Source organism: Cydia fagiglandana, chromosome 8 (genome assembly GCF_963556715.1).
Source record: "Cydia fagiglandana chromosome 8, ilCydFagi1.1, whole genome shotgun sequence".
Lineage (NCBI taxonomy): Eukaryota > Metazoa > Arthropoda > Insecta > Lepidoptera > Tortricidae > Cydia > Cydia fagiglandana.
In genome coordinates, this window is record NC_085939.1 from 8,287,000 (window position 1) to 8,300,702 (window position 13,703).

Genomic DNA, 13,703 nt, shown 5'->3' on the forward strand with positions numbered 1-13,703 from the left:
TTTATAATACGATACTAACGTGATATCAATTTCAGAGCATTCTCACGTCACTAGTGAGAAAGGCAAGTGAATATAGTAGGTACCCATGTTAGTGTAATGTTTTGAGAATGTGAATACGCCTTGTAGGTACTTGTGAGTTCGACAAAATACGCAACTTCTTATCAATTCTCGGACTTCTAGACAAGGCGTTCTGATATAAATTTATTTTTCGAGACAGGGGTATAGTGTCTTTTACATTTGATGTTATAACTTTGTGTCGACTTCAACACAACGGCGGTATACTTAAATTATCGTTTGTAAATCTTATTCCAATTGAGTACGGTCTAACAAGAATCCGTAAAATGTTATCCTGTTTATCACTTTCCACAATTAGAACAGTGAATCACTTTGTTCAAATACTGGAGGGCACTGGAATTCAAGGAGGGACGAGTGTGTTTTTTTTTACAGTGCTATGCACGCTTAGTCAAGGTTAGCTTCGTGATAGGACATTAAATACTACCGTACCGTATAAAACAATTAAATATGTACATATTTAGGTTACTTGCTACTTTATTAAAAGATTTCCAGCTCTTATCTAGAAGAAATAAGGTCGCCCTGCGCACACGCACTGGTTAGAAGTTACGCAGACTCCCGTATAGCCTACAGCGCCGCAGAAGCCTTGGCAACTCCTGGGGGTGCATGGGGCCCTGGTAGCTGGAATACAAAAATATAACATGGAATGACGATAATGATTATTATTAGCCTAATACGTATACAATAAAGTCAACACAACTTTCCGTGTTTCTAAATTCTCAACATACGTAGTTATTTTTTGGTTAGTTATTATTTTATAGTTAGTTATTATTAAGTAGGTAACAGTTTTAGGCTCATTGACAACATCAGATCTCATAGAGACAGAAAATTAGCGCAAAAATCGGTTTTACAGATGTTCATTTCAGACATTTCAGAAATTTGACAAATATAATTGTTTGACAAATATTTAGTAGGTATATTTTAGGCTTTCGGCAATTGTTTCGGATTGAAAGAATACATTTTGACTATATGTTTAGTTCATTCCAGAATGTTTATATTGTTCATCGTCATTATTAATTTTAGCGTTGCCAAGACATTGAACTTTTATATTGTACAGGCAAACACAATATGTGTAACATATCCACGGTTAAGGAAAAACGGGGATCATATATGTAGACGACTCTCCCCTAAAAATAATTACTTACTTAAGTATCAATTTATTCACATAATATTACTCTGATTTATTACAACTATAATAATTTTACAATAAAGAACATTAGAATTAAAAATTAAATTAGTACCTAACTATAAATACAGTATAAAAATCTATAAAGGGCCCAATCATAAAAGAAATGCCCCTCCAAATTAAGTCACATAATTAATTAGGGTAAAACTGGGATAGATGGCCCTGGGGTGTAGTTGCCTTGATTGCAATTACTCTAGTTTCGCGAAAGAAACCCAACATTATTTTATTATCTATCGAGAGACTCTGCAACTACAACTAAGTTGACCGTGTTGCATGTCTCTGTGCAATTGCATGGGACGGCTAGGTGCGATCAATGATTTGCGCCATAAATATCCTCTTTCTCGACGGGGCATCTATACTAAACGTAATTTACATGGATTAGGCCACTATTCTCTATATGGGATAGTTGTCCCAAAATTTAGGGATCCGCAATAATCGCCAATACTCTGGAGATATCAAAGTAAATGTTTGTTCCTTTCATAAAATTGAAGATAATAAACTAAAGTACCTACCCGCTTTACAAATAAGGCATCTTGCTTTTTGTACTAAGAGATAACAAGTAAATTCAAAAAGTGGGGCATATATCCCACTTTTACCCTAATTACTTCCACGTACCCTTAGATTGCGGGGCACCAAGCACTGAACCAGGTCCTGAAGTTAAGAAAACGAACACAAGAGTTATAATAATAAAAAGCCTCATTTTGCTACGAATTCCCTGACGTGAGAAAACTAAATCAGCAACGAAGTCTTATCAGATACAATTTCTTTGTTTACAGCCATTACTGGGGTGTTTATTAAGCAGTAATAGTTGCTATCACATTAATTGCTATCTATTGAAGATTTATTAATACACACAGCATTTAGACTTTCTGTGTTACACTGTCTAGAGTAGGCAGTCGTTAATCACGATTTAATGATTTCGGTGTTATTTATTATTAGGCCTAACAACTATAAATATATTTGTATCTACGTAGGATTACCATTAATTATTTGAGTACAAATACAAATATTCACATTTTTAATATTAAAAGGATATTTAACAACAAAACAAAATCGAATCCACTATTATCAGTTAAAAGATTTAAAAATTCCATGGAAATTCAAAGCAAGTTTTACAATAGACATTGAAGGGTAGTAACAACTAACCAGTCACCAGTGAGTAAATATGCATATTACTTATGTAAACAACAAGTATGATAAAGTATCAGATAAAGTTGAATCTCTTTTATCTAAGGAGTAATTAATTACAACTACTAAGAGCGTGTTATTGCTCTAAGTATTGTTTTAACCCTTTAACCGCCAGAGTCTGATATATAAGACATTACATATCCAGCTCATTTCGCCACAGTCTGATAAATAAGACAAAGATCTGATTTGGTTTTTACAGCACATTTATAACTCCCGTAACTATGCCAACCTTACTCTGCGTGGTACAATTACTGTCGGTGGCGACACGAGCACGCTCGATCAAAAATTGCTGGCGGTTAAAAGGTTAAATAACTATAATAAGATAATATTTAATGTATAACTACATTACTATGTACATAAATTATGTAACATAATTATGTCCGTACTTATTGACTGACAGATACTACGAAATGCTGAATCGATTAAAACCACATATAATTTACTATTACAAGCATCAAATCAGCGGGCATTATCTTATTAGGTACCTCTACTCGTAATACGCAGCTATAGTGGTACAAGTAGGTATAATAAAACCCTGTCATGCGTGAGTCTGAAAAAAAAACTAAAAACGCACTATACGTATATTTTATAATTAAAATTAACATTATATTTGTGCTTAGTTCGAAGTAGTATTTTGAATCCAGCGTCTAAGGTCGCGATTTCAGTGCCTAAAAAAACCCTACCTGGCAACACTATGGTCACCACGCTTCATTCCTGTGTTAGCGCGAAAACTGAGGGTTCGCGTCCCGTGAAATAAATAGTTTTATGCATTGTTTTATGTGTGCTTTCTATACTAATAATAATTGCAACTGAGCTAAGACAACAGACTGTCTAATAGACGAGCGGACGTGTTTCTTGTTAACTACATAACCTTGTGTGTGTAGCCATGTAATTCCCCGGGCCGCTATCAACATGTACATATTTACGATACCTACGCCACGCCACAGGTCGCCGGGACTTTTTTGAAGACGGCGAGTTCATAATGTTTATTTATATTCAACCGGGACCGTTATCAGCCGATTGAGTCACGAAGAACTGACGGGCCAGTCATATAACTTGGCTGAGACCTTTATACTGCGATAATAAAGGTCAATTTTGAACAGAAACATAAATTATTGCTACAGTTACAATCGTGTTTGCAAGTCACAGCTTGGTATATAAGTTAAAAGTGATGTATCTTTTGCAGTATCCAATTATCCATCTCAAAGTGAGTTAAGTAAACTTATTAAAATGAAGGCATACTTTTTAATAATTACCGTATTTTTGGCTATGATTGCCTTTTCATTCAGTTCGCCGGTGCAATATGAAGGTATGTTTCAGTGTTTAGGTACATAATACATTCGAGAGTTATAAAAACGTACCGATTTTGTATTTAAGTCAGTAAAAATAACTGAAATGTACAGTCGACGTCAAAGATATGTTTACAATTTTCGCCTTATTACAAAGGAGTAAGTAAGGTGCAAAAGTGTAAACATACCTTTGACTTCGACTGTACCTATTAGTACATTACGATATAGTATCACAAACAAAAGAGAATATTTCGAATATAATGCGTTTTGTTTCAGTTAAATAACTATAATAAGTAACGTTTACGTTTTTGGTTGGAGAAATGTTACTTATGACATTAACAGATCGGTATTGTACCTATCGCTGTGACTTCTTATAAGCATTGTTCGAATACGGCAGATAATTACTAGCACACTCGTGTGATGTTATTAATATTATGTCACCTGTTGGATTAACGATTGAACAGTCTAATTGTATTTTTTTTAGCCGGTGAATTGGAGCATCTCGATTCTATTCGTCCCGAGACAACGCAGGCGCCCCGTATCTTCCGCCGCTCTACTAAATGCGACTTCCGTGCATGCGACCAGCTCTGCCGGCGTCTGAAGTTCCCGGGCGGCGCGTGCATTGGCGATAAATGTGACTGCGATAGGTTCTAAATGGCGTTTAACGAAAAAAAAAGTTTAATATGATATTTTGACAAAAATGAGATGATCCTGGTACAAAGGCTGACCATATCTATTCAACGCGGGAATGCCGCGGGAGTTATGGGCACTGAAGCTGACTAGGAGTGGTCTTTTTGTTTAAGTAGCTATTATATGTGCAATGTTTTAGGAACAACTTAATCCAAATTAAATTAATACCAGCTTAGTCAGCGAGTTGGTTTTACTAATACTTACCACGCTTAATAACCGCCGTGTTCGTTTATTATGTTATGTAGGTAGTGTTCATTCGAGGAAAATTACTTAGATACCTATGCCTCTACCATCAGTTGGCAGAGTATTTGTCACTTACTTTCAGTGAATAAACGTGCCGTGAGTCACGTTTTACGTTTCTTTACGGTCTTATGTTCCTAACTTCACTCCACTCCAAACGATGCTGTCCCTTTCTAAGTATACTAAAAAACAGAGCAAGAGTTATATCGGAGTTTTATACAGCGCCTCTAGGATTCACCTAAAGAACTAAATAACAAAATTGACACATTTTCTCACGTCTACGTAATTTACTATCTATGCATCTCGCTCTCGCATATTAGCGCAAGTGAGATGCACAGAAAGTAATGTTACATATACTGATGGTAGCCGTAAATATGGAGGGTAGAGGTAAGGAGAATCCTTTATGACTTTATGAGAAAACTCCTTTATGGGAGAATATTTGCAAAAACTGGGCACGCTGTCAGCTATTATAATTTTTCTAAATCTCTCCAGAGTAGCGAAAAAAAGAAAACCCATAAATCTAGTTTTTCATTGTATCAATACCGTACTAAAAATCATGGAGAATGGAAGATACTCGTATTTACAAGTGGAAAAAGGTTTTCTCTTTTTGTATGGACGATTACGTCGTAGTATACTTCCCTCTTAAGGTTTTTGACGGACACTTTTTCATTATTAATTACATGGAGATTGTATTCCTTACCTCTACCATCCACTAAGAGCATTTAGAAGGGAGATGTCATCGCTGTCATTTTCTTTACAAAACAGTCTGCCGATTTTTGCGGGGGAGGGGACGTCAAATGTATTGCTATTTCTACATGATTTGTACGTAACGTACAAATAGCCATGTCAGTCTATACAAAAGTTTGCACATTTGTGCAAGTTTTTCGGCAGACGGGTAAGTAATAATGTCAACAAAAAAATAAAGAGTATACCTTCGAGACTACTACGACTATGATATTTGATTTATTCGGTTGTCAATATAAAACAAATGTAGGTGTTCTTTCTTCTCGTATGAGACGCCATTACTATGTAGTCTTGCTTGAGATTAATAAACATTACCTATATGGTGATAAAACAAGCTTTTCTTTTCTGCTTGGAACCCTAATCCTAAATCCTAACAGTAAGCACTCAATGGCCACTCCAGTTATTAAATGCTCTAAGACCAATTTTGTCACTATGTTACTGACTCAACCTTCATTCTACAATTTTTTAAAGATTTGACGTTGCCATAGTTACGAAAATAATAAACACATCAATGTTAGTAAACAATGTATAAATTAAAATATATTGTATTCAAGACAAAAATTGCAAAATATGATAATTACGTAAACATCATTAATAATAATAATCGAGTTAAAATTATGACTTTGCGTGTTAAAAAATAGGAAGCAAAGTATACGGCGCGATTATACAGGCTACTTTTGGCTACATATTTATTACCTATGACGAAAATAGTACACACATGAGAAGAAATCTTAAAATATTAAAATAGGTATCATATATATAAAATTGAAAAACCAGAACGGGATAAAAAACCAGCGAAGAAGAGAGATGGCGCCTTACAAATTTCTAAAAAAGTTTTTGACACGTATCTCGAATACAACGCACGTATGATAAGAAAAAACTGTTTTCTCCAATATGCTCGGAAATGTTCACCTTACTGTAGCAAAAATAGTACGGGAAGTTCTTCGTTAATGTCAAACTCTAACCAAAAAACATCAAACTATCGCTGTCCTGTTCTAGCGGACGGGAAGTAAAAAAACACTACAGTAATAACTTATTACTGTAGTGTTTTTTACTTTTTAATAATAAAAAACGCAAACAGCCAATTATTATTACCGCGAGCCGCTTCTACACGACCCGATCAGCTATCATTTCACGTGTATGATCGTGCGAATACTGCTTAATAAAATCAAAGATTATTTTTATATTTTTTTTAAATCTCATCCGTGTTCATAAAGCTTACATAGTTTGTCAAAGGACTTTCTCATTTCAAACATAGACAAAGAGAATCATACTATCTTTGTCTTACACTAGTACTAGCACCCAAAAGAAAAGGATGGGTGTAGTTTTCCTGGTTCTTACTGACTGAAAAGTTGGTTTGACAAACTATATTGCGCAATTATATTGAATGAACGAATATTGAATGGTACTGAATGGCAGAATAAGTTTGTGCCTTTAACTTTTAAAAATTAATTAAAGAGGGAAATTGTTTTTGACATTTTGGATGTGAAGGTTTGATTTGAGTGATGCTTGATGCTTATATAATAATTATTTTAGCTTATTTCCTCGCATGTTTGGAGAAAAGCACTATATATGCCTCGGCAGGAATAGCAATTCGTGGATTCGTCTTCTTTGTCGGACTCCGCTTCGCGTCGTCCGACAAAATCGAAACTCATCCACGAATTGCCCTTTCCCGGCCTCTGCAATAATGTACTATTAAATCTATTATCTACATATAGGAATAAAACTAGAACATAAAAACTATCGCTTTCTATGCGTATTTAATTTACAATAAGTAAAAGAAATTTTCATAACAATCTTGATTTTACTATATTCGCCCATTTTCGGCAACTCTGGGTTGTTTTCGTTTGGTGGTGCTACAGCCTAGACCAAATTATCCGTAAGTTAAAGTAACCTAAATTATGTTTGTCATGTTGGTATACAGGTATTTCTGAGTTTTTTTACACGAAGTAAAATAAAAAGTGCTGCCAACCTCAACCTTAGTCCATAGCCCATACGAGTGCCTTATGCCATTTATGACATGACATATCAATCAAATTAATATTATCGTATGATTATCGTGTTAATAATTTGTATTTTATTGTTTTAAATTTATTTTTGAGTTATATTATTCAGATTGACTTTCACGGCTTCCGAGATGGGCCAGAGAACCCATCAGTTTAAGGGATGGTGCCCGTAATAATGTGTGTGTGATAATTATACTTTAATGACTTTACAGATATAACCAATTCGGGAACTGTTTTCTCGCGTAATACGATGCGACTCGACCAGGTAGGATTTTTTCTTCTTGCTGAACAGTCACCATCAGATATATCGGAACGGGTAAGGTGTTCACAAATATCTGAACAATGTAAATTATAATGTAGTTAAAGTGCATGCTCAGATATTTTGGAGCTCAAGGGTTGCTCAAGATCTGATCAACCTCGGCCATGGCGACTGGCGAGAGCTATCGCAAGACCGGGAAACATGGTGTGATTTGGTGTCGGAAGCCAGGACTCATTTTCGGTCGTTGCGTCACCGTAGCCGTCGTAAGTAATGTCAATATCCAGACAGGGAAATGGGGACTATTTACATTTGTATGAAAATGCGATTTATGGGCGGTGGTCGTACATATTCGTCTTAAGGCGGAAATTATTCTAATGAACGTGTTTGCAATTGGGCTTATAAAAATAAATAATAATTTTGGGTTAGCATTTGAATCACGCATTATAGGGAGGGGCGGGGGGAAGGGTGGCATTTTATAGGGGTTGGTCACCACTTTCAAATGACACCCAATTCGTGTCTAGGAGACGCGTAGTTTTTTTATGCGAGTTTGAAGTTGCGTTCACAACACACCTGACTCGCTGTCAAAAACGAAATACAGTGGTCAAAAACATGTATACGGACATAGTGCTCAAAAATATGTATACAAAATTCAAAATTGGTTACCCTTTCGTACGCTTTGGTTGTATTATTGAACATAACCTCAACAAATAAAAAAAATTATTTTCGTGGTAACTATTGATTTCCTTACTTTGGGGATGGGTTCGGGGGGGGGGGGTCCTACTCCCTCCCCCCTCCCTATAATGCGTAATTCAAATGCAACCCCATAATTTTATGTTGAAACAAGTTTTAAATAAATACCTACGTAGATGAAAAAATACAATCTTGCATTTTATCAAATCACATAATTTTTTGAGAAATTTGCGAAGTAAGTTATCCAAATATCGGTTACAAATAAGAAGTCCCTATCACAGTTATAAACCCTGGCAGGGTTCAATTCAATACATAATAATATCGGTATTTAAGTAAACATAAGATAAGACAAACTCTTTATTTCATTTACGCGAGCGGAGCTGCGGGCCCGTCTAGTGTATTATAATGGTCCGCTTCAGTCCGCATCATGACAGCGGCCGTCTCCTACTGCTAAGTAACATTATCTAATAGAGTGTGCGGAAAGAGAAGAGTCGTGAAATTTAGGGGAGCCCATACATTATACCTACGACGCTTCTCTTTCCGCACAGACCCTACGTATGACCTTAATAGCGATCTTAATTTTATAGTACCTATATGATCTCGAGTATATTTCAGTGCCAAGCGCCCCATTTCCAATACAAAATGAACCCACGCAGCGGGTTTTTGGCAATAAATGTGTTTAAATCTTATTTAAATTTTCAGATTCAGAATCACCAGCAAAAGTTTTTGAAGAAAGTTTTATATTTCCTGTTACCAAGTTGACATGAAAAACGATTACCTAGGTACCAAACACAATAATTTGAACAACGGAAAATAAAATAATACTTACTTAGTACTTAAAGAAAAATAAATAAACTCAGAGAACATTTGTATGTTTTATTTTATTTAAGATAATAATGCTTAATAAAATACGTAGCAATTCTTGTGTAAATATTATAATAGGTCTTGCGGTATGTTCTTACTATGTGTTATGTGCACCCAGCAACAAAAACAGCAACATGTCTATGTACCGCTCCTTGTATTGAGCCTTAATTCTTAATACATATGTAACTTCAACATGCATACGCATGCATACATGATGCAATCCGGGTTTTCATGGAAATGTTGTTTTCAATCAGCTTCTTGCCTAAAACCAAAAACTGCTCGTAAGCAATGTGATTTTCGCAAATGTAGCAGTAGAAATAGGAAAATATGATGTCAAGTATAACTCATTACCGTAACATCGGGGTACTTTAGCTCAAGGGGGTAACTTTGTCTCAAAACGAAAAAAAGATTGAACTTCCCGTCACGCTGCACGTCAGGACCTATCGATGTATTTCGCGCTATTCATCGATAGATGACCGTATGGGGCGGTGGGTAGAAACAGTTTCACGTTAACAACGTTGATTGGTCAGTCCATAATTTCGGTCACAAGTTGTTACCTATATACTACGCGATTTTATAATGTGCAAACTTTTTCTCGAAACAAAGAAAGCAAATAAGTTTAAGGGTTTGATTGTTATAATTCGTAACAGATATGTATCTAGGATCCTAATGTGATATAAATCATAGAATTTAAGACATTATTATGAGAAGTATATGTTATTGAAAATCAAAGTATTCTTTGGCTATCGTTTTCGGGTTTCTTTGACCCATGGGTAAACATTTCCTTCACAGAGAGCAGCGACGCAGATATAGCCTCGCTTCATCTACTGAAGCTCTCATAACGGCACGACATCAATCTGATAACTAAGAAGACAATTTACTATTGACGCAGGTTATAAATCACGATCCCAGGAACAGCAGCCAGTGGTTCATCCTGTGCTGGAGCACTGGATGAACCACAGGCTCAGGTTTCAAAGACAGATTCTCTGGATTGTAATGGAATTAATGAAAACAAAGATAAAGAACATCTGCCGCATAAGTTTAATATCTTATATAATGATTATCAATTTTTAAGACTGATTTGTTACAGTCGACTGTTAACTAGGTGCCTACCTAGTAAAATAATTCTATAGGAAAACTATTTTTTCATATGATAATTATAGTTATGCACGTTAACTATTTCTAATGATTATGATGGATAAGTTTAGAAGGTTTTCTGATTGTTTTGGCAAAGTTTTTATTTAAAAAAATCATGTTTAATAGACTTATTACTTTGTGTTGATTAGTTTGCTTTTTTAGTGTAATAAAAACAAATGAATCTTACTACTATGTCCTTATTTGATATACATGTGTATTGTGTAATAAATCTAAACAGCTTTCTTTGCGCTTTTATTGCAAACCGTTACGTTGTACTCAATGAAAAATCGAGGGCCAAAGAAACCCGCTTCAAAGTGCAACTTTGGCTCAAACTTTGCGAAAAATTAAAAAATATTTAGAGGTTGATTTATTAAGTTTTACGTATGTGCATGAGTTGATTATACCCACAGTTAAATACCTATGACTATAAAAGTGTCATAATACGATTAAAATTGAAGTGCTCAAACGAAAAGTAAAAAGTATCTTGATTTTGGGACAAAGTACCCCGATGTTACGGTACCTATGTACTAAATCAGCCTTTTATCGAACTATTAATTGATTTATCCCTTAAAGTTTTGCTTGAAGTTCACATACTCAGTGGCGTGCAGTGCATACAAAAAAAGGTAGGCACTAGGGTAGGCAGTCCATACAAAATGACCAAAAAAAAAGTTGCCGATTTTTATAGTTTGCGTTACATTCCTTCAAGAATGACTCTTCTAGAGCCCGATTTAAGTCTTATCTCCACTGCACGCCACTGCACATACTGTTATAAATATATACATATTACGTTGAAAATTGCATTAATATTCGTGAAAAATCTGCGTATTTGTTGTGTTTACAAGTTGACAGAAATGTCACGTTGGAAACGCACGTATTTTTCGTGTCACTGTCACGTTTACTCGCGTTAAATATTTACGCAGAATAATTCTGGCTCAGTTTTCATTATATAATTAGAAAGAGAGCGTTTTAGGTGTGAAGTTAGGCAAGTATGGAAAACTCGCGTAAAAACGTCTATAACTCATGGTACCAATTGAATTTTTTAGTTCTTTACGTGACCGGTAGAGGCTCTGTACAATTACTCCATACATTTTCCTTAACCCTTAATCAAATATCGGGAAACTATTTCCCACTTCATTCTAATTTACGAAATATTTTTTATCTTTTTAAAGGCAGCACTCAGCGATACCAACCATACAGATTTAAAATCTTAGTAACATTTTGAATTTGAAAAATGGCAACACTTTTCTAATGGCCGCTATTTGTGACCATACGTCAAAGTCAATGTCAGATGTTGTGATTTTTTTTGCAATAACGACAATTTTTTTAGTGTTTTGAGGTTAAGTGCGAAAAAAAATCTTTTAAGTGCATACACTGAATACTATCATAAACTAGACTTATTTTCCCTGTGTTTTGCTTGAAAAGAATTGTGATAACGATATGATTTAGCCAAGATTTTAAGGTTTTAGTAAGTGGGTAATTATTTCCCATTGTTTGTTCCTAAACGTACGATTTACAAAAAAATTGGTAGGTTTTATCAAGTGGGAAATTATTTCCCAGTGTTTGTTCTCCACCTAAATTTTAATTTGTTTTCATAAATAAAAATATATGCCCGTTTGCCTGTAACACAAAAAAATCTGTGCCTGTTTTTGTTTTCTTTTTACTTTTATTTATTTCATTCATTTTTGAAGATAACGTTAAAGGACCATACTTGAATTCCAAGCAAAGCCGGGGGGAGGTACTAACTAGTAAAAAGTTCGTAACCGTATCGGACAATGGGAAACTATTTCCCACTTCATTCAAGATTTTGCTATTCCGTAACGGATAATGGGAAATTATTTCCCACCGAAAAACCCCCCTTTCTCCCCCACTAAAATTCTTTTTACATATTTTTTCGTAATCTACGCACCCAAATTACCTAAAAACCATTCTTAGTTTTCAAAAATCTCATAAAAAGTGTTCCGTTTGATTAAGGGTTAACTTTCTCACTATCGACTGTCATTCACGGAACTCATAGTAGAGCTACTAATCCTTTAAGCCCGTTGCAGCATTGCGTTACCTATTTACAGTGCGAATACCTATAGATTCTTAATATGAATCCAGTCTATTTCAATAGCTCTTAATGGTGAACTTAACGTTAGAAAACCTATTCAAATGTACTTACGAGAATATAATTTTTACGCAATTAAGACAGAAATAATATGATCATTCAGGTAGGAAGTTTACACACTAAAGGAGGATTGTTATTGGTAGGTACTACATACCGCCATAAGGGAAAAAAACACCATTAAGTAATACATACCTATATAATAAAGTCTGACCTTTAAACACTTATTTCATAGAAAAATCAATATTAAATTCTTCACACTAGACTACAAAAAAATTTATAAGTACTTATGCTACTAATGCCTGCTAATTTGGAGTTAAGTATCTACGTGATTTAAATATGTACTACGCAGTGAAAGGGTACCTATTATTCAATATCCTTCTAATGCGTACCATAATATGCTATTATAAAACGGATTATTCACATTTTCTAAGTAAAAAATTGTTCATAATAATATTTGTGTAAGTAAATAGGTAACAGACAAAGACGTTTCTGAAAAGTTTTCGATTGAAAAACCTGAGTTAAGAAAGGACCAGTTTAAATATATTTAATATATTAAGCTTATCCTCAAGGGATTATTGCATTAAAATATTAACAAAATAATAGTTTTATGCAATAATTCCCTTTCCAATTGTCACAAAGGCGAAAGGGGAGGAAACTCCACAGATCACGCTGTCGCCATTTAAACTCGTCCGGGAGAGCTTAATGACTTAATGAGAATGCATAATGCATATTAAAATATTATGGAGTTTTGAAATTGCTGGGAACTTTCGAAGCGCCGTCTACATGTTAGTGGATAGCTGGATAGACAATTCGGAATTCTACTTTGACTTGTTTCTCTTAATTTTAGAATGCTATTGAATATGTTGTTCGAAAATACATCAGCAAACAATTAGAATTAATACGTTGTGTTAAATGTACCTAAACTATACCGTTAGGCCAATTTTACACTTTAGTAAGCCTGTGTAATTTCAGCATTTGTAAAAAACTGATTTACGATTACCATGCTTATATTTTTTGAAGGTGCCTGCAGAAAAAAACGTGCGCCACATCGTAAAAGTGTCACGTACGTGACTCTATTTTTAAAAATCTTTTTGATAAAGCTGAAACGCCGATATTTGGCATGAAAGTTATCACGCCTGCTTTGAATTCAACGGTATATTCTTCAGTTTTATGCAGCTATAAGTAAGTACTCGTGCTTTATTTTGTAGCCGTCACGTCGACAGCAATAGTT

General features: G+C 34.7%; 1 long non-coding RNA gene across 1 annotated transcript in view; it reads right to left on the reverse strand.

Annotated features, from left to right (window-relative positions):
* Positions 1-13,703, reverse strand: part of LOC134666626 (uncharacterized) — a 298,176-nt gene that overhangs the window by 26,545 nt on the left and 257,928 nt on the right. The gene's annotated exons all lie outside the window — the stretch shown is intronic.